Source organism: Oncorhynchus masou, unplaced genomic scaffold, assembly GCF_036934945.1.
Source record: "Oncorhynchus masou masou isolate Uvic2021 unplaced genomic scaffold, UVic_Omas_1.1 unplaced_scaffold_2028, whole genome shotgun sequence".
Taxonomy (NCBI): Eukaryota; Metazoa; Chordata; class Actinopteri; order Salmoniformes; family Salmonidae; genus Oncorhynchus; species Oncorhynchus masou.
This window is the reverse complement of record NW_027008517.1, coordinates 1-27500: the sequence shown is the minus strand read 5'-3', so window position 1 is coordinate 27500 and position 27500 is coordinate 1. Positions and strand designations below refer to the sequence as shown.

The 27500-nt window shown below is 46.3% G+C and overlaps 1 pseudogene; it reads left to right on the top strand.

Annotated features, from left to right (window-relative positions):
- LOC135532790 (glutamate receptor-interacting protein 1-like) overlaps positions 1–22879 on the top strand; it is a 79934-nt pseudogene extending 57055 nt beyond the window's left edge.
- Positions 22880–27500: the final 4621 nt, after the last annotated feature.

Sequence of the window (27500 nt, the reverse complement as noted above, 5' to 3'; positions counted from 1 at the left end):
GTGCACTATATAGGGAATAGGGCTCTGGTCTAAAGTAGTGCACTATATAGGGAATAGGGCTCTGGTCTAAAGTAGTCCACTATATAGGGAATAGGGCTCTGGTCTAAAGTAGTGCACTATATAGGGAATAGGGCTCTGGTCTAAAGTAGTGCACTATATAGGGAATAGGGCTCTGGTCTAAAGTAGTGCACTATATAGGGAATAGGGCTCTGGTCTAAAGTAGTCCACTATATAGGGAATAGGGCTCTGGTCTAAGGTAGTGCACTATATAGGGAATAGGGCTCTGGTCTAAAGTAGTGCACTATATAGGGAATAGGGCTCTGGTCTAAAGTAGTCCACTATATAGGGAATAGGGCTCTGGTCTAAAGTAGTCCACTATATAGGGAATAGAGCTCTGGTCTAAAGTAGTGCACTATATAGGGAATAGGGCTCTGGTCTAAAGTAGTCCACTATATAGGGAATAGGGCTCTGGTCTAAAGTAGTGCACTATATAGGGAATAGGGCTCTGGTCTAAAGTAGTGTACTATATAGGGAATAGGGCTCTGGTCTAAAGTAGTCCACTATATAGGGAATAGGGCTCTGGTCAAAAGTAGTGTACTATATAGGGAATAGGGCTCTGGTCTAAAGTAGTCCACTATATAGGGAATAGGGCTCTGGTCAAAAGTAGTGTACTATATAGGGAATAGGGCTCTGGTCTAAAGTAGTGCACTATATAGGGAATAGGGCTCTGGTCAAAAGTAGTCCACTATATAGGGAATAGGGTGCCATTTGGGATGCATTATAACATTATCCAACATGTGCTAGAACGAATGAGGAACCTGGGGGACTCATGCTGGTCCTATTAGGAGATTTACTATGAGGAGAACCATGCTGGTCCTATTGGGAGATTTACTATGAGGAGAACCATGCTGGTCCTATTAGGAGATTTACTATGAGGAGAACCATGCTGGTCCTATTAGGAGATTTACTATGAGGAGAACCATGCTGGTCCCATTAGGAGATGTACTATGAGGAGAACCATGCTGGTGCTATTAGGAGATTTACTATGAGGAGAACCATGCTGGTCCCATTAGGAGATTTACTATGAGGAGAACCATGCTGGTGCTATTAGGAGATTTACTATGAGGAGAACCATGCTGGTCCTATTAGGAGATTTACTATGAGGAGAACCATGCTGGTCCCATTAGGAGATTTACTATGAGGAGAACCATGCTGGTGCTATTAGGAGATTTACTATGAGGAGAACCATGCTGGTCCCATTAGGAGATGTACTATGAGGAGAACCATGCTGGTCCTATTAGGAGATTTACTATGAGGAGAACCATGCTGGTCCCATTAGGAGATGTACTATGAGGAGAACCATGCTGGTCCTATTAGGAGATTTACTATGAGGAGAACCATGCTGGTCCTATTAGGAGATTTACTATGAGGAGAACCATGCTGGTCCTATTAGGAGATTTACTACGAGGAGAACCATGCTGGTCCCATTAGGAGATTTACTATGAGGAGAGCCATGCGGGTCCTATTGGGAGATTTACTATGAGGAGAACCATGCTGGTCCCATTAGGAGATTTACTATGAGGAGAACCATGCTGGTCCCATTAGGAGATGTACAATGAGGAGAACCATGCTGGTCCTATTAGGAGATGTACTATGAGGAGAACCATGCTGGTCCTATTAGGAGATTTACTATGAGGAGAACCATGCTGGTCCCATTAGGAGATGTACTATGAGGAGAACCATGCTGGTCCTATTAGGAGATTTACTATGAGGAGAACCATGCTGGTCCTATTAGGAGATTTACTATGAGGAGAACCATGCTGGTCCTATTAGGAGATTTACTACGAGGAGAACCATGCTGGTCCCATTAGGAGATTTACTATGAGGAGAGCCATGCGGGTCCTATTGGGAGATTTACTATGAGGAGAACCATGCTGGTCCCATTAGGAGATTTACTATGAGGAGAACCATGCTGGTCCCATTAGGAGATGTACAATGAGGAGAACCATGCTGGTCCTATTAGGAGATTTACTATGAGGAGAACCATGCTGGTCCTTTTGGGAGATTTACTATGAGGAGAACCATGCTGGTCCTATTAGGATATGTACTACGAGGAGAACCATGCTGGTCCTATTAGGAGATTTACTATGAGGAGAACCATGCTGGTCCTATTGGGAGATGTACTATGAGGAGAACCATGCTGGTCCTATTTGGAGATTTACTATGAGGAGAACCATGCTGGTCCTATTGGGAGATTTACTATGAGGAGAACCATGCTGGTCCTAATTGGAGATTTACTATGAGGAGAACCATGCTGGTCCTTTTGGGAGATGTACTATGAGGAGAACCATGCTGGTCCTTTTGGGAGATTTACTATGAGGAGAACCATGCTGGTCCTATTAGGAGATTTACTATGAGGAGAACCATGCTGGTCCCATTAGGAGATTTACTATGAGGAGAACCATGCTGGTGCTATTAGGAGATTTACTATGAGGAGAACCATGCTGGTCCCATTAGGAGATTTACTATGAGGAGAACCATGCTGGTCCCATTAGGAGATGTACAATGAGGAGAACCATGCTGGTCCTATTAGGAGATTTACTATGAGGAGAACCATGCTGGTCCTTTTGGGAGATTTACTATGAGGAGAACCATGCTGGTCCTATTAGGATATGTACTACGAGGAGAACCATGCTGGTCCTATTAGGAGATTTACTATGAGGAGAACCATGCTGGTCCTATTGGGAGATGTACTATGAGGAGAACCATGCTGGTCCTAATTGGAGATTTACTATGAGGAGAACCATGCTGGTCCTATTGGGAGATTTACTATGAGGAGAACCATGCTGGTCCTAATTGGAGATTTACTATGAGGAGAACCATGCTGGTCCTTTTGGGAGATGTACTATGAGGAGAACCATGCTGGTCCTTTTGGGAGATTTACTATGAGGAGAACCATGCTGGTCCTATTGGGAGATTTACTATGAGGAGAACCATGCTGGTCCTATTAGGAGATTTACTATGAGGAGAACAATGCTGGTCCTAATTGGAGATTTACTATGAGGAGAACCATGCGGGTCATCATGTCTTCCATCTCATGTCCCATAGGAGGACCGATCATCATGTGGTCGAGAGGTGTTGCTGCCCCAGTGTGTGTTTGTGTGTGTGTGTGTTTGTGTGTGTGTGGCTCCCTTGTGGCTTCCTTATAGCACTCATGTGGACGCAGCTCAAGCATGAATCACAGATGTTTCCACAGGTAGAGCTGGATCACACACAAGGAATAGAGACTCCACCAGCTCTACATTATTGATGAAACACAGCAGCAGAATAGAGTCCCTGCAGCCAAACAGTCAGATGTCTTTGTTTAACTCAATATCAGACCAGAGAGAGAGAGAGAGAGAGAGAGAGAGAGAGAGAGAGAGAGAGAGGAGAGAGAGGGAGAGAGAGAGGAGGAGAGAGAGAGAGGGGGAGAGAGAGAGGCAGAGGGAGAGGCAGAGAGAGAGGCAGAGGGAGAGACAGAGAGAGAGAGACAGAGAGAGGGGGAGAGAGAGAGGGGGAGAGAGAGGGGGAGAGAGAGAGGGAGAGAGAGAGAGAGGGACAGAGAGAGAGAGGCAGAGAGAGAGAGAGAGAGAGGGGGAGAGAGAGAGAGAGGGGGGGAGAGAGAGAGAGAGAGACGGAGAGAGAGACAGAGAGAGAGAGAGAGAGACGGGGAGAGAGGGGGAGGGAGAGTGAGAGAGGCAGAGAGAGAGAGAGAGTGAGAAAGGCAGAGAGAGAGGGGGAGAGGGAGACAGAGAGAGGGAGACAGAGAGAGGGAGAGAGAGAGGCAGAGAGGGAGAGGCAGAGAGGGAGAGAGATAGGCAGAGAGAGAGAGAGACAGAGAGAGAGAGAGGGGGAGAGAGGAGAGAGAGAGGGAGAGAGAGAGAGAGACAGAGAGAGAGAGAGAGAGGGGGAGGGAGAGTGAGAGAGGGCAGAGAGAGGGGGGGGAGGGAGAGTGAGAGAGGCAGAGAGAGAGAGGGAGAGAGACAGAGAGAGAGACAGAGAGAGACAGAGAGAGGGACAGAGAGAGAGGCAGAGAGAGAGAGGGAGGAGAGAGAGAGAGAGAGAGAGAGAGAGGGGGAGGGAGAGGCGAGTGGGAGAGACAGAGAGAGAGACAGAGAGAGAGAGGGGGGAGGAGAGAGAGAGAGAGAGCAGAGAGAGAGAGGGGGGAGGGAGAGAGAGAGAGAGAGAGAGGGAGGGGAGAGAGAGAGAGGGGGAGAGAGAGAGAGAGAGAGAGGGGGAGGGAGAGAGAGAGAGGCATAGAGAGAGAGGGGGGGAGAGAGAGAGGCATAGAGAGAGAGGGGGGAGAGAGCGAGAGGCAGAGGGAGAGAGAGAGAGGGCAGAGAGAGAGAGGGGGAGAGAGAGAGAGGCAGAGAGAGGGGGGAGAGTGAGAGAGGCAGAGAGAGAGAGAGAGAGAGGGGGGGGGAGGGGGAGACAGAGAGAGAGACAGAGAGAGACAGAGAGGGACAGAGAGAGAGAGGCAGAGAGAGAGAGGGAGAGAGCGAGAGGGAGAGACAGAGAGAGAGACAGAGAGAGAGAGAGGGAGAGAGAGAGACAGAGAGAGAGAGGGGGAGGAGAGAGAGAGAGAGAGGCAGAGAGAGAGAGGGGGAGGGAGAGAGAGAGAGGCAGAGAGAGTGGGGGAGAGAGAGAGAGAGAGCAGAGGGCAGAGAGAGAGAGGAGGGGGAGGGGAGAGAGAGAGAGAGGCAGAGAGAGAGAGGGGGAGGGAGAGAGCAGAGGCAGAGGGAGAGAGAGAGAGAGGCAGAGAGAGGCGGAGGGAGGAGGCGAGGGCAGAGGGAGAGAGAGAGAGAGGCAGAGAGAGAGAGGGGGAGGGAGAGAGCGAGAGGCAGAGGGAGAGAGAGAGAGAGGCAGAGAGAGGAGGGAGAGAGAGAGAGAGGGCAGAGAGAGAGGCAGAGAGAGAGAGGCAGAGAGAGAGGCAGAGAGAGAGAGGGAGAGAGAGATTGAGGGAAAGAGAGAGGCAGAGAGAAGACAGAGAGAGAGAGGGGGAGGGAGAGAGAGAGAGACAGAGAGAGAGAGAGACAGAGAGAGACAGAGAGAGAGACAGAGAGAAAGACAGAGAGAGAGAGAGACAGAGAGACAGAGAGAGGCAGAGAGAGAGACAGAGAGAGAGGCAGAGAGAGAGACAGAGAGAGAGAGTGAGAGAGATTGAGAGACAGAGAGAGGCAGAGAGAGAGAGAGGCAGAGAGAGAGAGAGACAAAGACAGAGAGAGAGAGAGAGAGAGAGGGACAGTGACAGAGAGACAGAGAGAGAGAGAGAGACAGAGAGAATTTCACACACACACTCTAACACTCAATTCATATGACCAACTAGTTCTACAGGAAAAAGCGTTCAATGACAGGGAGATCCGTTCACCAAGGCGTTGTACTACATGATCACTACTGAGTGGCTGTAGCACGACAAGTGGAGATGTGGTGGAGGGTTTTGACTGAACGATGCTCATGTGAGGAGGAGACTTGCCTGATAGCTTTGATATTGTGTTTCTGATAACCCGACTGTGTGAGCTCTAGGCTTTAGCTCCGTGGGCTAACCCAGTCTCGTGGTGTGTGTGTGTGTGCATTCCCGTCCCAGCCCCAGGTTTCCAGGCTTCTGGCTACAGCTTCCACAGCCATGAGTGGAGGAACGCCAAGCCCAGCCAAGGCAGCCTGTCCCCCGTCAGCACCCGCCAGAGACACAACATCCTGGCAGGCCTCAGCGACGACGAATGGGACACACCCACCACCGGAGGGTACGTACAGCCCTGTACTCACCGTTAACTCCCTGAACCGCTAACCTTTGACCTCTCAGCGACACTACCTCTGGCCCTTTGTCTGGGGAGGCAGGGAGCCTAGTGGTTAAAGGCAGGGAGCCTAGTGGTTAGAGGCAGGGAGCCTAGTGGTTAGAGGCAGGGAGCCTAGTGGTTAAAGGCAGGGAGCCTAGTGGTTAGAGGTAGGTAGCCTAGTGGTTAGAGGCAGGTAGTCTAGTGGTTAGAGGAAGGGTAGCCTAGTGATTAGAGGCAGGGTAGCCTAGTGGTTAGAGGCAGGTAGCCTAGTGGTTAGAGGCAGGTAGCCTAGTGGTTAGAGGCAGGTAGCCTAGTGGTTAGAGGCAGGGTAGCCTAGTAGTTAGAGGCAGGGAGCCTAGTGGTTAGAGGCAGGGAGCCTAGTGGTTAGAGGCAGGTAGCCTAGTGGTTAGAGGCAGGTAGCCTAGTGGTTAGAGGCAGGGTAGCCTAGTGGTTAGAGGCAGGTAGCCTAGTGGTTAGAGGCAGCGTAGCCTAGTGGTTAGAGGCAGGTAGCCTAGTGGTTAGAGGCAGGGTAGCCTAGTGGTTAGAGGCAGGTAGCCTAGTGGTTAGAGGCAGGTAGCCTAGTGGTTAGAGGCAGGGTAGCCTAGTGGTTAGAGGCAGGGTAGCCTAGTGGTTAGAGGCAGGTAGCCTAGTGGTTAGAGGCAGCGTAGCCTAGTGGTTAGAGGCAGGTAGCCTAGTGGTTAGAGGCAGGGTAGCCTAGTGGTTAGAGGCAGGGTAGCCTAGTGGTTAGAGGCAGGTAGCCTAGTGGTTAGAGGCAGCGTAGCCTAGTGGTTAGAGGTAGGTAGCCTAGTGGTTAAAGGCAGGGAGCCTAGTGGTTAGAGGCAGGGGGCCTAGTGGTTAGAGGAAGGGGGCCTAGTGGTTAGAGGAAGGGTAGCCTAGTGGTTAAAGGTAGGGAGCCTAGTGGTTAGAGGCAGGTAGTCTAGTGGTTAGAGGTAGGTAGCCTAGTGGTTAGAGGCAGGGAGCCTAGTGGTTAAAGGCAGGGAGCCTAGTGATTAGAGACAGGTAGCCTAGTGGTTAGAGGCAGGTAGCCTAGTGGTTAGAGGCAGGTAGCCTAGTGGTTAGAGGCAGGTAGCCTAGTGGTTAGAGGCAGGGAGCCTAGTGGTTAGAGGCAGGGAGCCTAGTGGTTAGAGGCAGGTAGCCTAGTGGTTAGAGGCAGGTAGCCTAGTGGTTAGAGGCAGGTAGCCTAGTGGTTAGAGGCAGGGAGCCTAGTGGTTAGAGGCAGGGTAGCCTAGTGGTTAGAGGCAGGGAGCCTAGTGGTTAGAGGCAGGGAGCCTAGTGGTTAGAGGCAGGTAGCCTAGTGGTTAGAGGTAGGTAGCCTAGTGGTTAGAGGCAGGTAGCCTAGTGGTTAGAGGCAGGTAGCCTAGCGCAGGTAGCCTAGTGGTTAGAGGCAGGGAGCCTAGTGGTTAAAGGCAGGGTAGCCTAGTGGTTAGAGGCAGGTAGCCTAGTGGTTATAGGCAGGGAGCCTAGTGGTTAAAGGCAGGGAGCCTAGTGGTTAGAGGCAGGTAGCCTAGTGGTTAGAGGCAGGTAGCCTAGTGGTTAGAGGCAGGTAGCCTAGTGGTTAGAGGCAGGTAGCCTAGTGGTTAGAGGCAGGTAGCCTAGTGGTTAAAGGCAGCGTAGCCTAGTGGTTAGAGGCAGGTAGCCTAGTGGTTAGAGGCAGGTAGCCTAGTGGTTAGAGGCAGGGTAGCCTAGTGGTTAGAGGCAGGGTAGCCTAGTGGTTAGAGGCAGGTAGCCTAGTGGTTAGAGGCAGGTAGCCTAGTGGTTAAAGGCAGGGTAGCCTAGTGCTTAGAGGCAGGTAGCCTAGTGCTTAGAGGCAGGTAGCATAGTGGTTAGAGGCAGGTAGCCTAGTGGTTAGAGGCAGGTAGCCTAGTGGTTAGAGGTAGGTAGTCTAGTGGTTAGAGACAGGTAGCATAGTGCTTAGAGGCAGGTAGCATAGTGCTTAGAGGCAGGTAGCATAGTGGTTAGAGGCAGGTAGCCTAGTGGTTAGAGGCAGGTAGCCTAGTGGTTAGAGGCAGGTGTTGGACTAGTAACCCAAAGGTTGCAGGATCGAATCCCTGAGCTGACAAGGTACAAATCTGTCGTTCTGCCCCTGAACAGGCAGTTAACCCACTGTTCCCAGGCCGTCATTGAAAATAAGAATTTGTTCTTCACTCACTTGCCCAGTTAAATAAAGGAAAAATAAAATCTTGCAACCAACTGTCAAACAGCTCAGTGATTGTTTCAGTGATCGTTCTGCATTCCCTAAACACACACACACCCACACCGTATACAACGACAGCCCAGAAACACCACAACACCCACACCGTATACAACGACAGCCCAGAAACACCACAACACCCACACCGTATACAACAACAGCCCAGAAACACTACAACACCCACACCGTATACAACGACAGCCCAGAAACACCACAACACCCACACCGTATACAACGACAGCCCAGAAACACTACAACACCCACACCGTATACAACGACAGCCCAGAAACACCACAACACCCACACCGTATACAACGACAGCCCAGAAACACTACAACACCCACACCGTGTACAACGACAGCCCAGAAACACCACAACACCCACACCGTATACAACGACAGCCCAGAAACACTACAACACCCACACCGTGTACAACGACAGCCCAGAAACACCACAACACCCACACCGTGTACAACGACAGCCCAGAAACACTACAACACCCACACCGTAGACAACGACAGCCCAGAAACACTACAACACCCACACCGTATACAACGACAGCCCAGAAACACTACAACACCCACACCGTGTACAACGACAGCCCAGAAACACTACAACACCCACACCGTATACAACGACAGCCCAGAAACACCACAACACCCACACCGTGTACAACGACAGCCCAGAAACACCACAACACCCACACCGTATACAACGACAGCCCAGAAACACTACAACACCCACACCGTATACAACGACAGCCCAGAAACACTACAACACCCACACCGTATACGACGACAGCCCAGAAACACTACAACACCCACACCGTGTACAACGACAGCCCAGAAACACTACAACACCCACACCGTATACAACGACAGCCCAGAAACACTACAACACCCACACCGTGTACAACGACAGCCCAGAAACACTACAACACCCACACCGTGTACAACGACAGCCCAGAAACACTACAACACCCACACCGTATACGACGACAGCCCAGAAACACTACAACACCCACACCGTGTACAACGACAGCCCAGAAACACTACAACACCCACACCGTATACAACGACAGCCCAGAAACACTACAACACCCACACCGTATACGACGACAGCCCAGAAACACTACAACACCCACACCGTGTACAACGACAGCCCAGAAACACCACAACACCCACACCGTGTACAACGACAGCCCAGAAACACCACAACTTTAAAGTTTTATTAGTGAAATATTGCTGTACATGATCCTGATGATAGAGAGGTACAGCTAGAGCTGGATCACACACATAGAGCTGCTATTTGAACTTGACCTTGGCTAACGGCTGTTTGTGGCATTGGCAGGTCTAGAGGTGTTGCTGTCCCAGTGTGTGTGTGTGTGTGTGTGTGTGTGTGTGTGTGTGTGGCTCCCTTATTGGCTCCCATGTGGACGCAGCTCTAGCATAAATCGTAGATGTTTCCACAGGTAGAGCTGATCACACACATAGAGCTGCTATTTGAACTTGACCTTGGCTAACGGCTGTTTGTGGCATTGGCAGGTCTAGAGGTGTTGCTGTCCCAGTGTGTGTGTGTGTGTGTGTGTGTGTGTGTGTGGCTCCCTTATTGGCTCCCATGTGGACGCAGCTCTAGCATAAATCGTAGATGTTTCCACAGGTAGAGCTGGATCACACACATAGAGCTGCTATTTGAACTTGACTTTTGGCTAACGGCTGTTTGTGTTTGATAAAGAAGCTCTTTATAAATTAATTCATGAGCATATTTTCTATCATAAATCCCTTTTAAGCTTTTGAATGAAGTACAAAAGGGACAGAACACAGATTTGGGACAGGAAGTACAGAACACAGATTTGGGACAGGAAGGACAGAACACAGATTTGGGACAGGAAGTACAGAACACAGATTTGGGACAGGAAGGACAGAACACAGATTTGGGACAGGAAGTACAGAACACAGATTTGTTCTTGTTCCTGTGGACCGATATCAAAGCTGTTCTCTGTTTCTGGTTTCCCCTCTGACCTCTGACCTACCCTCAGTTCATCTAGTTCTACATGGAACATATCAGGGCTAACATGATCCCTCCGTGTCCAATGAAGAATAATCACAGCTGAGGATGTGGCTTAGCAGAGTGGGGGGCACCATCACTTTAGAATAATCACAGCTGAGGATGTGGCTTAGCAGAGTGGGGGGTGGGGGGAATGATCACTTTAGGCAGTATTGAAATCTTGAAAAAGATTCAAGTGTAAATGTAAGCAAGGCGTCCTTACAGAATTCCCTTTGAGCTCTGGTCAAATAGGTCCAGTGGTAGAATAGTGTATTGATCCCCGGGGGGGTTATTGGTTTTTCTTGAAGAATCACATTTACACAAAAAGAAAAACTCCTAAAGGATCGTGTTCCTGGTTCATAACTAGTGTGCTAATGTGGAACTAGTGTGTTAATAGATACGTGTTCCTGGTTCACTAGTGTGTTAATAGATACGTGTTCCTGGTTCATAACTAGTGTGTTAATAGATACGTGTTCCTGGTTCATAACTAGTGTGTTAATAGATACGTGTTCCTGGTTCATAACTAGTGTGTTAATAGATACGTGTTCCTGGTTCATAACTAGTGTGTTAATAGATACGTGTTCCTGGTTCATAACTAGTGTGTTAATAGATACGTGTTCCTGGTTCATAACTAGTGTGTTAATAGATACGTGTTCCTGGTTCATAACTAGTGTGTTAATAGATACGTGTTCCTGGTTCATAACTAGTGTGTTAATAGATACGTGTTCCTGGTTCATAACTAGTGTGTTAATAGATAGATACGTGTTCCTGGTTCATAACTAGTGTGTTAATAGATACGTGTTCCTGGTTCATAACTAGTGTGTTAATAGATACGTGTTCCTGGTTCATAACTAGTGTGTTAATAGATATAACTAGTGTGTTAATAGATACCTGGTTCATAACTAGTGTGTTAATAGATACGTGTTCCTGGTTCATAACTAGTGTGTTAATAGATACGTGTTCCTGGTTCATAACTAGTGTGTTAATAATAACTAGTGTGTTAATAGATACGTGTTCCTGGTTCATAACTAGTGTGTTAATAGATACGTGTTCCTGGTTCATAACTAGTGTGTTGTAGTGTGTTATAACTAGTGTGTTAATACGTGTTCCTGGTTCATAACTAGTGTGTTAATAGATACGTGTTCCTGGTTCATAACTAGTGTGTTAATAGATACGTGTTCCTGGTTCATAACTAGTGTGTTAATAGATACGTGTTCCTGGTTCATAACTAGTGTGTTAATAGATACGTGTTCCTGGTTCATAACTAGTGTGTTAATAGATACGTGTTCCTGGTTCATAACTAGTGTTAATAGTTAATGATAGATACGTGTTCCTGGTTCATAACTAGTGTGTTAATAGATACGTGTTCCTGGTTCATAACTAGTGTGTTAATAGATGCATGTTCCTGGTTCATAACTAGTGTGTTAATAGATACGTGTTCCTGGTTCATAACTAGTGTGTTAATAGATACGTGTTCCTGGTTCATAACTAGTGTGTTAATAGATACGTGTTCCTGGTTCATAACTAGTGTGTTAATAGATACGTGTTCCTGGTTCATAACTAGTATAGATCTGTTCTGGTTCATAACTAGGAGGGGGGGGGTTCTCCTCTATTTCTCAAAGATGAACTGGAAGCACAAGCATTTCGCTCCACTCGCATTAACATCTGCTAACCATGTGTATGTGACAAATAAAATTTGATTTGATTTGATGATCATCAACGAGGTACAAAGATTCACCAGAATTGCTCATCGGTTAACCGTCATCAGAAAAGGGTTTCAAAGGGAATCAAATTGGTGTCTTGGTGTTCTTGATATATTGTTGAAGTACCTCTCTTCCTTGACGTTCGACAGAGCTTCTACACTGCCCACTGGTCTAATCACTGACAGCAGGTGAGGCACAGGGCAGGGCTGCCTCCTTATACCCCTTTAGTTCTCAAACCAACCCAACCCTAACCCCACCTAACCCTAACCTGGGTGGCACAGGGCAAGGATGTATCCTCGCACCGCTACTGTTCCCAACCCAAACCCAATCCTCTCACTGAGACCTCCCAGTCTCCCACTTAAACCAGGCAAACCACCATGTCTCTCTCCTAACCTCAACACTACACACACTCACCTGTACCCCAACACCTGCCCCCACCTTCACTTGAATGGCACAAGGCATGGCTGTTCCCTCATAACACTAACGTTCTCAACCCAAACCAACCCTAACCCCCTTCTGGTCGCTCCACTTAGCCTCAACAAACTGTCTCTGAAACACATCTGGATCTCCCTCGATCCAGCATTGCACATCCATCTCCTTGTGTCCACATCCATCTCCTTGTGTCCACATCCACCTCCCTGTGTCCACATCCATCTCCTTGTGTCCACATCCATCTCCTTGTGTCCACATCCACCTCCTTGTGTCCACATCCACCTCCTTGTGTCCACATCCACCTCCTTGTGTCCACATCCACCTCCTTGTGTCCACATCCACCTCCTTGTGTCCACATCCACCTCCTTGTGTCCACATCCACCTCCTTGTGTCCACATCCACCTCCTTGTGTCCACATCCACCTCCTTGTGTCCACACATCCACCTCCTTGTGTCCACATCCACCTCCTTGTGTCCACATCCATCTCCCTGTGTCCACATCCATCTCCTTGTGTCCACATCCACCTCCTTGTGTCCACATCCATCTCCTTGTGTCCACATCCATCTCCTTGTGTCCACATCCACCTCCTTGTGTCCACATCCACCTCCTTGTGTCCACATCCACCTCCTTGTGTCCACATCCACCTCCTTGTGTCCACATCCATCTCCTTGTGTCCACATCCATCTGTCTGGGCGGTGTCTATATCTCAGCCCTCTCCTACCTACCTACCTACCTACCTACCTAGCTAGCTACCTACCTACCAACCTACCTACCTACCTAGCTAGCTACCTACCTACCTAGCTACTTACCTACCTACCTACTTACCTACCTACCTACCTAATTACCTACCTACCTAGCTACTTACCTACATAATTACCTACCTACCTCCTTACCTAGCTACCTACCTAGCTACCTACCTACCTACCACCTACCTACCTACCTACCTACCTACCTACCTAGCTACCCACCTACCTACTTCCTTATCCTACCTACCTACTTCCCTATCCTTCTTACCTACCTACCTACCTACCTACCTACCTACCTACCTACCTATCCCACCTACCTACTTCCCTATCCCACCTACCTACTTCCCTATCCTACCTACCTACTTCCCTATCCTACCTACCTACTTCCCTATCCTACCTACCCACTTCCCTATCCTACCTACTTCCCAATCCTAACCTACCTACTTCCCCATATTACCTACTTCCCTATCCTACCTACTTCCCTATCCTACCTGCCTAGCTACCTACTTACTGTTCCACTCTCTCTGCCTGCACAGCCCATTGACACCCTTCCCACACGTTGTGGTCACCAGCCCTCATCAATGTGGTCGCCTGCCCTGACTGCTCACTGATTGGCTGACTGGGGGTATTAACCTCTGACCTCTTCCCCCCTCTAGGTTCACTGTGGGTCATGACGGGACCGAGCCGGACCAGGAAGAGAACTTCTGGTCTCAGGCCCTGGAAGATCTGGAGACCTGTGGCCAGTCTGGCATCCTGAGGGAACTGGAGGTAAACAAGGAGCCAAAATGGCCGAATACATGTACAGTTTCATTCATCACAGTGCAATACTAACCGAGCCGGACCAGGAAGTAAACTTCTGGTCTCAGGCCCTGGAAGATCTGGAGACCTGCTGCCAGTCTGGCATCCACAGTTTCATTCATCACAGTAGATTTAAAATGTCTGAGGTCATGAACAGTTTCATTCATCACAGTACAATACAAACACAACGCTGACAAACCTACGTATCTTCTAGACCAGTGGCTTTACTTATGCAGTAACATATTAGTGAAGAAAAGCTCTCAACTCTCACCTTTCACCTCTTCTGTCCCCATCCCTTCCACTTCCTGTTTTGGAGTTGTTGTTTTTTTCAATCGCATGATGTCACTTCCTGTGGATGTGTGTAACCGCTCCTTCTCTTTCCAGGACGAGCCAGACAGGCTTCTGAATAAGAGAAACTTGGTACACCCTTTTCCTTTTTGGGGCTTCCTCTCTGCTTGTAGCTGACACTCTGGTGCTGTCCCTGTACTGCTGGCTTCTCTCTCTCTCTCTCTCTCTCTCTCTCTCTCTCTCTCTCTCTCTCTCTGTCTCTCTCTTTCTCTCTCTCTCACACTCTTTTTCATTCTCTCTCTTTCATTCTCTCTCTCTCTCTCTCTCACTCTCTCTGTCTCTCTCTCTCTCTCACTCTCTCTGTCTCTCTCTCTCTGTCTCTCTCTCTCTCTTTCTCTCTCTCTCACTCTCTTTCTCTCTCTCACACACACACTATCACTCTCGTTCTCTCTCTCTCTCCTACTCTCATGCTAGTGGGCTGCGGGGGGTGCTCTGTAGCCTCTGATGATCACCAGTGCAGCTTGTCTCAGATCCTGGGGGTCCATTCAAACCCTAACTCTATGGTCGGACATCCATAGAGGACCATCTACCCTGGTTATAGATTCAAACCCATCTTCCCTGGTTATAGATTCAAACCCATCTACCCTGGCTATAGATTCAAACCCATCTACCCTGGCTACAGATTCAAACCCATCTACCCTGGCTATAGATTCAAACCCATCTACCCTGGCTATAGATTCAAACCCATCTACCCTGGCTACAGATTCAAACCCATCTACCCTGGCTATAGATTCAAACCCATCTACCCTGGCTATAAATTCAAACCCATCTATCCTGGTTATAGATTCAAACCCATCTATCCTGGTTATAGATTCAAACCCATCTACCCTGGCTATAGATTCAAACCCATCTATCCTGGCTATAGATTCAAACCCATCTATCCTGGCTATAGATTCAAACCCATCTACCCTGGCTATAGATTCAAACCCATCTACCCTGGCTATAGATTCAAACCCATCTATCCTGGCTATAGATTCAAACCCATCTATCCTGGTTATAGATTCAAACCCATCTATCCTGGCTATAGATTCAAACCCATCTACCCTGGCTATAGATTCAAACCCATCTATCCTGGCTATAGATTCAAACCCATCTACCCTGGCTATAGATTCAAACCCATCTATCCTGGCTATAGATTCAAACCCATCTATCCTGGTTATAGATTCAAACCCATCTATCCTGGCTATAGATTCAAACCCATCTATCCTGGTTATAGATTCAAACCCATCTATCCTGGTTATAGATTTAAACCCTACCTCTCTGGTCAGACATCCATAGAGGACCATCTACCCTGGTTATAGATTCAAACCCATCTACCCTGGTTATAGATTTAAACCCTAACTCTATGGTCGGACATCCATAGAGGACCATCTACCCTGGTTATAGATTCAAACCCATCTACCCTGGTTATAGATTCAAACCCATCTACCCTGGTTATAGATTCAAACCCATCTACCCTGGTTATACATTCAAACCCATCTACCCTGGTTATAGATTTAAACCAATCTACCCTGGTTATAGATTTAAACCCATCTACCCTGGCTATAGATTTAAACCGATCTACCCTGGTTATAGATTTAAACCGATCTACCCTGGTTATAGATTTAAACCCATCTACCCTGGTTATAGATTTAAACCGATCTACCCTGGTTATAGATTTAAACCCATCTACCCTGGTTATAGAACCACGGCCAACCACAGGCTGAACACTCCCTGTTCTGTCCTCAAGGCAAGCCTAGACACGAAGGGCAATCTAACTACAAATATATCCCTGTGTATTTAAGGCACGAAACTAGGAAACAATGTTAATTTTTACGTAGAGGCAACCGTACGCATTTTTTTCCTTTGTAAAACAAATTTATCAAGGTTGAAATATTGCATCGTTGATTGTGAGTCAGACGAGCCAGCGAAACCTCAATACGGCACCATATGTTGTCATTGACGAAGGTGAGGTCATTACTCATTTAGACGTTGTTTAGCATATTTAAACTCATTGGATATGTCCCTAATGGCACCCTAATCCCTATATTATACACTACATGGGCCCTATTCCCTATATTATACACTACATGGGCCCTAGTCCCTATATTATACACTACATAGCACCCTATTCCCTATATTATACACTACATGGGCCCTAATCCCTATATTATACACTACATGGGCCCTATTCCCTATATTATACACTACATGGGCCCTAATCCCTATATTATACACTACATAGCACCCTATTCCCTATATTATACACTACATAGCACCCTATTCCCTATATTATACACTATATAGCACCCTATTCCCTATATTATACACTACATAGCACCCTATTCCCTATATTATACACTACATAGCAGCCTATTCCCTATATTATACACTACATTTGGGCCCTATTCCTATTATACACTAAATGGGCCCTATTCCCTATATTATACACTACATGGGCCCTATTCCCTATATTATACACTACATGGGCCCTATTCCCTATATTATACACTACATGGGTCCTATTCCCTATATTATACACTACATAGCACCCTATTTCCTATATTATACACTACATAGCACCCTATTCCCTATATTATACACTACATGGCAGCCTATTCCTATATTATACACTACATTGGGCCCTATTCCCTATATTATACACTACATGGGCCCTATTCCCTATATTATACACTACATAGCACCTAATCCCTATATTATACACTACATAGCACCCTATTCCCTATATTATACACTACATAGCACCCTATTCCCTATATTATACACTACATAGCACCCTATTCCCTATATTATACACTACATAGCAGCCTATTCCCTATATTATACACTACATAGCACCCTATTCCCTATATTATACACTACATAGCACCCTATTCCCTATATTATACACTACATAGCAGCCTAATCCCTATATTATACACTACATAGCACCTAATCCCTATATTATACACTACATAGCACCCTTTTCCCTATATTATACACTACATCATAGCACCCTATTCCCTATATTATACACTACATGGGCCCTAGTCCCTATATTATACACTACATAGCAGCCTATTCCCTATATTATACACTACATGGGCCCTATTCCCTATATTATACACTACATAGCACCCTATTCCCTATATTATACACTACATGGACCCTATTCCCTATATTATACACTACATGGGCCCTATTCCCTATAGTATACACTACATAGCACCCTATTCCCTATATTATACACTACATAGCACCCTATTCCCTATATTATACACTACATAGCACCCTATTCCCTATATTATACACTACATAATATATCCCATTTAATAATATATCCCATTTAGCAGACGCTTTTGTCCAAAGCGACTTACAAGTCGGCTGGGGCCACTACTTTTACATATGGGTGGCCCCAGTGGGAATCGATACACGCTTGGCGTTGCAAGCGCCATGCTCTACCGACTGAGCCACACAGGACTCTCACATAGCACCCTATTCCCTATATTATACACTACATGGACCCTATTCCCTATATTATACACTACATATGGCCCTATTCCCTATATTATACACTACATAGCACCCTATTCCCTATATTATACACTACATGGACCCTATTCCCTATATTATACACTACATGGGCCCTAGTCCCTATATTATACACTACATGGGCCCTATTCCCTATATTATACACTACATGGGCCCTATTCCCTATAGTATACACTACATGGGCCCTATTCCCTATATTATACACTACATGGGCCCTATTCCCTATATTATACACTATATAGCACCCTATTCCTTATATTATACACTACATGGGCCCTATTCCCTATAGTATACACTACATGGGCCCTATTCCCTATATTATACACTACATGGGCCCTATTCCCTATAGTATACACTACATGGGCCCTATTCCCTATATTATACACTACATGGGCCCTATTCCCTATATTATACACTACATGGGCCCTATTCCTATATTATACACTACATGGGCCCTATTCCCTATATTATACACTACATGGGCCTAATCCCTATATTATACACTACATGGGCCCTATTCCCTATATTATACACTACATGGGCCCTATTCCCTATATTATACACTACATTGGGCCCTATTCCCTATATTATACACTACATGGGCCCTGTACTATGAAGGGAATAGTGGGCCATTTGGGATGCATCCGTAGTGCTGCCTGGAGGTGTGTTGACGCTCAGCAATACATTGTAAATGAACCCTGAAATTAAGTGCCAATGCAGGAAGTAAGTGACACCGTGTGAATCACAGAGGTTAGTTTGGAATGAAGAGAAATAATTATCCTTTCGGGTTCGGAGACATTAAATCAAGGAGGCTTGACTGAATTAAATGCCACCTCAACTTGGATTGAACATACCCTGCGGCTCCTCATTGGCTTTAAATGAACATGTCTGTTAATTAATGTCAGTATTGAAGAGCATGTTGCATTTGTCAACATGAAAACTGGCAAATTGTATGTTGGAATGAATCACACATCTTCCATTTCGAGTCAAAGCGCTGTACCTTGTGTCTTGGTGCATGGAGACTGTGACAGTGTGTTGTTGCCAAACTGGTTGGGTTTCTGCAGCACCTCTATGCTTCAGCTTGGGTGAAACAGTGTTCAGTTTCACTTGTTTGTCACAAACATGAGACTTCCCACGTCTGGTGGTTGGGTGACATCACTCATTCCTGTCCAATCAGTGGGAAGAGTGATGATGATGTGGCAATGGGCATGGCGGTGTGAGCAAAGCATGATGGGACGGTTGCCGCAAGGCGTCTTGGGTTTTGAAGTTTTTCTGTCTTTGTTTGTTTGTTTATTGGGTCATAATGATGATGATCCAACCATCTCCTCTGACAGGAACTGTCTATGTTATTATTCTACAATCAAACCATTTCTCTTTGACATACTGCTTGAACACATTCTACACCTGGAGCAATTCTCATGTCCACGAGCGTACCTTGTACTTCATATCTCACTTTGGAAGTTCATCACCATAACCCCTTTTCTCCCTCTCTGGCCTCTCCCCTCCTCTATCCTCTCATTTCCCTCTCCTCCCCCTCCTTCATCTCCTCCGTCTCTCTTCTCCCTCCCTCCCTCCTCTCCATCTCCCCCTCTCTTCTCCCCCTCTCCCCTTCCTCTCTCCCTCCCCCTCTCCCTTCCTCTCTCCCTCCCCATCTCCCCTTCCTCTCTCCCTCCCCCTCTCTTTTTCTCTGGGTTCCCTCCCTCATCTCCCTCCCCCGGTGTCCCCCTCCAGGCCACCATTATGTCAGGCAGTAGTCTGAGTCTGAACCATGACCCTGCTCCTCTGAGGAGCCACCTGGGTCGGCAGGCCAGCTTCCAGGAGCGCAGCGCAGCCCGGCCGCAGTGCAGCCAGTCCTCGCGCTCCAACACCCTGCCCAGCGACGGGGGCGCAAGGCCTTCGCCATGAGGAAGATGAAGCAGGAGATGAATGACGTCATGTCGCCCACCCCGTGGAGCTGCACAAGGTAACGATGATAAACCACCACCAAGGCCCTCCGGAGCCCTCCAAAGCCCCGGGGCCCACCAAGGCCCTCCAGGGCCAGAGTACTGCTACTTTTCTTTACAACTGTTTAATTCATTTCATGGAACGTCAGAGGGGTTAAAAACCCTGTGAAGGTAAGAACGTGCTGACGCATCTTAAGTGTCTGCGTGTCTTCAACTTGAGCTTTTTGACAACTTCAGTTATGATGAAGCTCTGGTACTGACATGTTAAGACTGTCAGCAGACACAGCCTGTCATCCAGTCTATCAATCACGTTATGACTGTCAGCGGACACAGCCTGTCATCCAGTCTATCAATCACGTTATGACTGTCAGCGGACACAGCCTGTCATCCAGTCTATCAATCACGTTATGACTGTCAGCGGACACAGCCTGTCATCCAGTCTATCAATCACGTTATGACTGTCAGCGGACACAGCCAGTCATCCAGTCTATCAATCACGTTATGACTGTCAGCGGACACAGCCTGTCATCCAGTCTATCAATCACGTTATGACTGTCAGCGGACACAGCCAGTCATCCAGTCTATCAATCACGTTATGACTGTCAGCGGACACAGCCTGTCATCCAGTCTATCAATCACGTTATGACTGTCAGCGGACACAGCCAGTCATCCAGTCTATCAATCACGTTATGACTGTCAGCGGACACAGCCTGTCATCCAGTCTATCAATAAACTGCATTATTTACACCAGGTTAAATGATTAATTGATAGTTGAGGACATTAGTGATTGATTGGTTGAGGACATTATTGATTGATTGGTTGAGGACATTATTGATTGGTTGAGGACAATATTGATTGATTGGTTGAGAACATTATTGATTGATTGGTTGAGGACATTATTGATTGATTGGTTGAGGACATTATTGATTGATTGGTTGAGGACATTATTGATTGATTGGTTGAGGACATTATTGATTGATTGTGCAGGTGAGTCTGTTGAAGGAGTCGGACCTTGAAGACTTTGGCTTCAGTGTGTCGGATGGCCTCCTGGAGAAAGGTGTCTATGTCAACAACATCCGCCCAGGTGGACCTGCAGAGGTCGGGGGGCTGAAGTCCTACGACAGGCTGCTACAGGTACACACACACACACACTCACTCCGCCACATGGCCTCAAACGGCACCATTTTGCTTCTCTCCGTCGCCCACAAGCACTTTCAACAGTTAGATCATTTGACCCTTCCAAAAGTTTCTATTTCCTCCATGTAGCTAAAGACAGGAAGTAGAGCAGATCTACACAGTTCATAGAACGTCAAAGGATTTTTTGTCATTTTTTGGGGGCCCAAATTGATACACAACATTGGCCTAATTTCCTGCTGGTCTAAGTGAGGCTGACTTGGCAGAGAGAGTCGTGTTGATAGAGATGAATCCCTCTCCAGGGAAGCTGTCAATCTAGTGAACGTGTCATTAACATATGAAAAGAAAGGTTTTCTCATTATTCGCTGCTCAGAGAGAGAGAGAGAGACTGTCTTCCTTATCAGCTTCCCTCAGGTCACTGTTGTTGTTTTTTAAAAGCACAAACAAGGAACTCAACTACAATTTAGTCTTCTGACAGGTGAACTTCAACCCGGGACGTTATTCAACTTTTATTTTTTTCCCCCAGTCGCTGATAATGTTGTTTTTAAAAGCACAAACACAAAGGTGCTCAAGGAAATGAACTACAGTTTATTCCGATAGCCAAGATGATACATTATTCAGCTTGTAAGTTTACTGTGGTTGTAATTGACGGGTACATCAGCAAATATTAAATCAGCCGAACACAGGAGCAGAGAGAGAGAGAGAGAGAGAACGTAAGTGTTCTGACTTCCTGTTTGAAGAACAGGACTGGGTTTTACAAACGGTTCACCTGAAGGTTTAAACAGAGTAGATGTATTGATCTTGTCGGCTTCTAACTGAAATGGAAGGAAACCGCTCAGAGGCAAAGCCTGAAGTTACACTTTCAGTCTCAGGAAATACAAATATTACATATTTGTTTGTTTGTTTGGCTTTTAAACCAGATATAAACCAGCATCGTGGCAAACCTCTGCTCACCAGATGATGGTCAAACAGAGATGTGCCACGACGGACCTCCAGTCTGCTAGCTGGAAACTCCTAACTCAAATCACTTCCTTTTGTTGCCTCTTTAACATCCGAGTTGAAACATTCATTCAAAGGACCAATCAAAAGCTTTTTAAACCAAATCTATATAACTCTCTCTCTCTCTCTCTCTCTCGTCTTTTCGTTTCTCAGATCAACCACGTGAGGACCAGAGACTTCGACTGCTGTCTGGTGGTCCCTCTGATCGCCGAGTCAGGAAACAAACTGGACCTGGTGATCAGCAGGAACCCTGCTTCCTCCAGAACCGGGTCCCAGTCAGAACTGAACCAGCTACCCGCCGAGGAGCCCGTTATCAACTGGACCGAGCCGGGGGACAGCCTCTCTGGCCCTCCACCCAACCAGAACCACCATTCCTTGTCCAGGATGGCTGCTGGAATCGGGGTGACTGGGATCGGGGCGGCGCTGGCCGGGGCTGGGCTAGATGAGAGAGACCCCACTAAGACCTTATAGCAGACTGGAGGTCTGAAGGCCCAAGGCTCTCTCTCTCTGTCGATCTATCTGTCCCACTAAGACCTTATAGCAGACTGGAGGTCTGAAGGCCCAAGGCTCTCTCTCTCTGTCGATCTATCTGTCCCACTAAGACCTTATAGCAGACTGGAGGTCTGAAGGCCCAAGGCTCTCTCTTTCTGTTGATCTATCTGTCTCACTAAGACCTTATATCAGAGTGGTAGTCTGAAGGCCCAAGGCTCTCTCTCTCTCTCTCCTTCCCCTGTGAGTTGCCCTCCCCCTGGTGCTACTGTAGAAAACCACTCTGATGAGACAGGAAGCCAATCTAAAATGGAGCCTTATTGCACGTGTAGGGCACTACTTCTGTCCAGAACCTCTTTTGCAGGCTAACCCCTCACAGCTCTGGCTAAAAGTAGTGCACTACCTAGGGAATAGGGTGCTATTAAGGACACAGAGAGACAGACAGTGTTCCTAGGTGGACGGTGGGGTCCTGGGCCTCTAAGTCAAAGCACACTGACAAAACTAAACTCCTTCCTCTGAGCCAGAGCATGAGCCACAATCACAAGAGGTTTCCTCCTCTACCTCCCTCACACCGGGGACTATCGAGTACGGTACGCACCACTACCCAAGGACTACAAAGATGGAGGTGAACTACAAAGATGGAGGGCAACGTCGACCACACTGACCTCTTGGAAAATACCGAGACAAAAATAATAACAGCGATGAACTGAAACAATAGTGCCATCCGACCGATCCTCTCCTTCTTATTACTGCAGCTGGACAATAAAACAGTAACACACAGTTCTGTTGTTTAAAACAAAAAAGACAAAAGAAAACACAATAACATTTGCTGAACCGTTTACATGTGATTCTGGCCTGGCCTCTCTGTACGTGTGTGTTTGTGTTGCTGCACCACTGCTGTGTAGCGTTGTGACGGAAACAAGGCCAGTGATACAAACCCTCGATCTAGTTATTCTAGGGAGTCCTTCCTTCCCTCTCTCTCTCTCTCTCTTGGTCTCTCTCGTTCACACTTAGCTTCGCTCTGTCCTCCTTGTCCTCCTTCATCTGTCATAGCTGGGTCTCACTAGCTCTCTGTCCCTCCCCATGTGATTTCGAATGGTTTTTACAGAGAAAACATCAGTACCGCGTCTCACTTCTTCCCGATGATTTTTAAGTAGACTATTTGACTTGGGGGAAGAAAAAATAAATAAATAAACATCTGGAAAATAGCACACTATTGTAAACGTTCGCCCCATTTATTTTCTGAAGCCTCTGTACTGTAGTCCTGCCTCTCGTAGACAAGACTGAGGAGGAGGAAGTTGAAATGGAACCAGGACAGTCAGTCATCCCCTTAGGCTTCATCACAATGCGTTTGGCAGATGAGACAAGACGTGCATGTCACCAAGCACACTGGTTGACCTAGAAGCATAATATATGAAACCCTTTAGAAAAGGATTTAAAAAAGCTTTGCTTTGGGGAGGAGAATGAAGAAGCAGCTTTATCTAGGCTACGCGCAATTAGAAACAAACAAACAACAAAATACAATCTGCAATTCCCAGAAACAAAATGGCGACTTCTCTGAATCCTAGAATACAGGATCGCCCATTTCCCTGAAGCGCCTTATCCTTCATTTGGACATAGATCTATTTTCATAAATAGATGCAGAAGAGATGTTTTTACTGTACGAGGAGGTGATATATGCAATGTGCTTCCTTACAGCTGCACTAGTAAAGGAGGAAGAACTGACTGTGGTCCTGAGTCTGACTTGCCTGCAGACAGTATGAGTGAAATAGGTATGCTAACACTGTGCTGTTACAGGAACCAGAGATAGAGTTTAAAAAGAATTGTGATATCCAATTAGTAGTTACCATCTTGCCCCATCGCTGCGACTCCCGTACAGGGAGAGGTGAAGGTCGAGAGCCATGCGTCCGCCGAAACACGACCCTGGCAAGCCGCACTGCTTCTTGACACACTGCTCGCTTAACCCCGAAGCCATCCGCACCAATGTGTGGGAGGAAACACCGTACAACTGGTGACCGAGGTCAGCTTGCAGGCGCTCAACCCGCCACAAGGAGTCGCTAGAGCGCAATGGGACAAGGAAATCCCGGCCGGGCCAAACACCTCCCCTAACCAGGACAACGCTCGGCCAATTGTGCGCCGCCTCATGGGTCTCCTGGTCACGGCCCGGCTGTAACACAGTCTGGGATGGAACCCGGGGCTGTAGTGACGCCTCGAGCCCTGCGATGCAGTACCTTAGACCGCTGAGCCACTACGGGAGGCCCCAGAGAAGTCCTACTTCAGAACATTGGACAGCAGGTAGTTTCATTGCTACTGAAACTAACTACTACTTAGGAAGAGGCACCTATAAAACTGGGTTTAGAAAAACTACTTCCTTATTATAGCAGTCGTTTATCCTTTTAAAACGACGTTCTGAAAAAAAAAACTCCAAAACAACCAGATATCAAATCAACCTTAAAATATCCCACCCGGAATAGTAACATTACTGATTTAATTTCTACCATCCAATCAAAATGACACATTGATTTAAGGGGAGGGGGGGGGGGGAAGCATGAGGTAAAATCTAAAACAACCCAAGTAATTCAAAAACAGCTTTTCTATTTTGTATCCCACCATCCCTGTACCCTATTTGAGTAAACAACTAATATGCTAATCTGTGTGATACTGGCTTTGTTTAAAGTGTGTTTTTTGTACGGTTCATTGTTTTTGAGGTTTGCCCCCCCCCCCACCCCACCAAAGGCTTCAAATAATAACAATGAATTGGTATTATAGAAAATGACACTTGTTTGACGATGATGAGGTGTATGTTGAAGGGCCCAGTGTAATGTCTTACCCTATAATGGTAAGGCAACAAGATGTAATTCCAGTAGATTTTCACTTCATAAAAAAAACTAAACAAAACAATGACACCAGAAAAGAGGTCTGTTCAAAAGCAGGCGCTCCCAGCCGTGTTCTTCATGTAAACTAGTGGCTTCTTCTGGACGAGTGACATCACCGCTGTCTTCAGTGCTCTCAGAACACAGTCTCTTGCTTATAGAACTCGATCAGACTTGAAATAGGAGGATCGACTTGAAATGGGGGAAGAAAAAAAAAAAAAATCCCATTCTAGGATTTCTATTTCTATGGTCTCACTATTTTTTTTTTCTTCGTTGTTGTGTGGAAAATGGCTCACGTACGACAGCATTATCCGTCCCACTATACAACCAACCACTCAATCTCTTATTTAGACAACGATCTCGCTCTCCATCTCTCTCACGTGCGCCATAGAGACTGTTGGAAAAGCCATGTCGTCTCACATGTTCATTTTCAAGTGCTGTATTTATACATTGACAACACTGGATACTCAGCTACTGAAATGCGCTGACATCTCAGCTACTGAAATGCGCTGACATCTCAGCTACTGAAATGCGCTGACATCTCAGCTACTGAAATGCGCTGACATCTCAGCTACTGAAATGCGCTGACATCTCAGCTACTGAAATGCGCTGACATCTCAGCTACTGAAATGCGCTGACATCTCAGCTACTGAAATGCGCTGACATCTCAGCTACTGAAATGCGCTGACATCTCAGCTACTGAAATGCGCTGACATCTCAGCTACTGAAATGCGCTGACATCTCAGCTACTGAAATGCGCTGACATCTCAGCTACTGAAATGCGCTGACATCTCAGCCACTGAAATGGCTGACATCAAATGCGCTGACATCTCAGCTACTGAAATGCACTGACTTCTCAGCAACTGAAATGACTACACACAGTTCAACCGTAGTATCCAAACAGTAATAATTGACTCCTTCAGTCACTGCTACTATTTGTTGTCTTTTAATAAGAGTTCAGTTGAATCAAGCCATTCGCTGTGTCAAAAAAAAAAAAGTGGTTTATTTAACCACAGATACAATTCATTGCAGACATTTGCACCTTAGGTTTCTTTTACAATTGACCTCAACGCTTCAGAGAACAAGCTTTGGGACTTATGCAGACGAAGCCTTGAGTTAAATAGAAAAAGAGGCTCAGGTGGGAGTGGTCATTTTCTGTTCTTAATAATGGAGTATACACCACCAATTACCATAGTGGGGTCAACCACCTTCAATGTATGATACATTTAAAAGGATCAAACTCACTGTTTAAGTCCCTGAAAATTTTATTTTTTATTTCTAATGGACCGGTATTATGACCTGTAAAAGTATTTTTGTACAAATTTAATACTTTGGTAGCATGATATTTATCGTCTATGTAGAACTTTGGGAATTCCTCCAGCTGTAAACCTTTGTATGGCCGAGAAAAGAGAAACAATAAAAAAAGATTTACAGAGTGGAAAAATAAACAACATGGCTGAGGTGATTTACAGAGTGGAAAAATAAACAACAACAACATGGCTGAGGTGATTTAGAGTGGAAAAATAAACAACAACATGGCTGAGGTGATTTAGAGTGGAGAAATAAACAACAACATGGCTGAGGTGATTTACAGAGTGGAAAAACACAACAACAACATGGCTGAGGTGATTTACAGAGTGGAAAAACACAACAACAACATGGCTGAGGTGATTTACAGAGTGGAGAAATAAACAACAACATGGCTGAGGTGATTTACAGAGTGGAGAAATAAACAACAACATGGCTGAGGTGATTTACAGAGTGGAGAAATAAACAACAACATGGCTGAGGTGATACAGAGTGGAGAAATAAACAACAACATGGCTGAGGTGATTTAGAGTGGAGAAATAAACAACAACATGGCTGAGGTGATTTACAGAGTGGAGAAATAAACAACAACATGGCTGAGGTGATTTAGAGTGGAGAAATAAACAACAACATGGCTGAGGTGATTTACAGAGTGGAGAAATAAACAACAACATGGCTGAGGTGATTTACAGAGTGGAGAAATAAACAACAACATGGCTGAGGTGATTTACAGAGTGGAGAAATAAACAACATGGCTGAGGTGATTTACAGAGTGAGAAATAAGCAACAACATGGCTGAGGTGATTTACAAGTGGAAAATAAACAACAACATGGCTGAGGTGATTTAGAGTGAAAAATAAACAACAACATGGCTGAGGTGATTTACAGAGTGGAGAAATAAACAACAACATGGCTGAGGTGATTTAGAGTGGAAAAACAAACAACAACATGGCTGAGGTGATTTAGAGTGGAGAAATAAACAACAAACATGGCTGACGTGATTTACAGAGTGGAGAAATAAACAACAACATGGCTGAGGTGATTTAGAGTGGAGAAATAAACAACAAACATGGCTGACGTGATTTACAGAGTGGAAAAATAAACAACAACATGGCTGAGGTGATT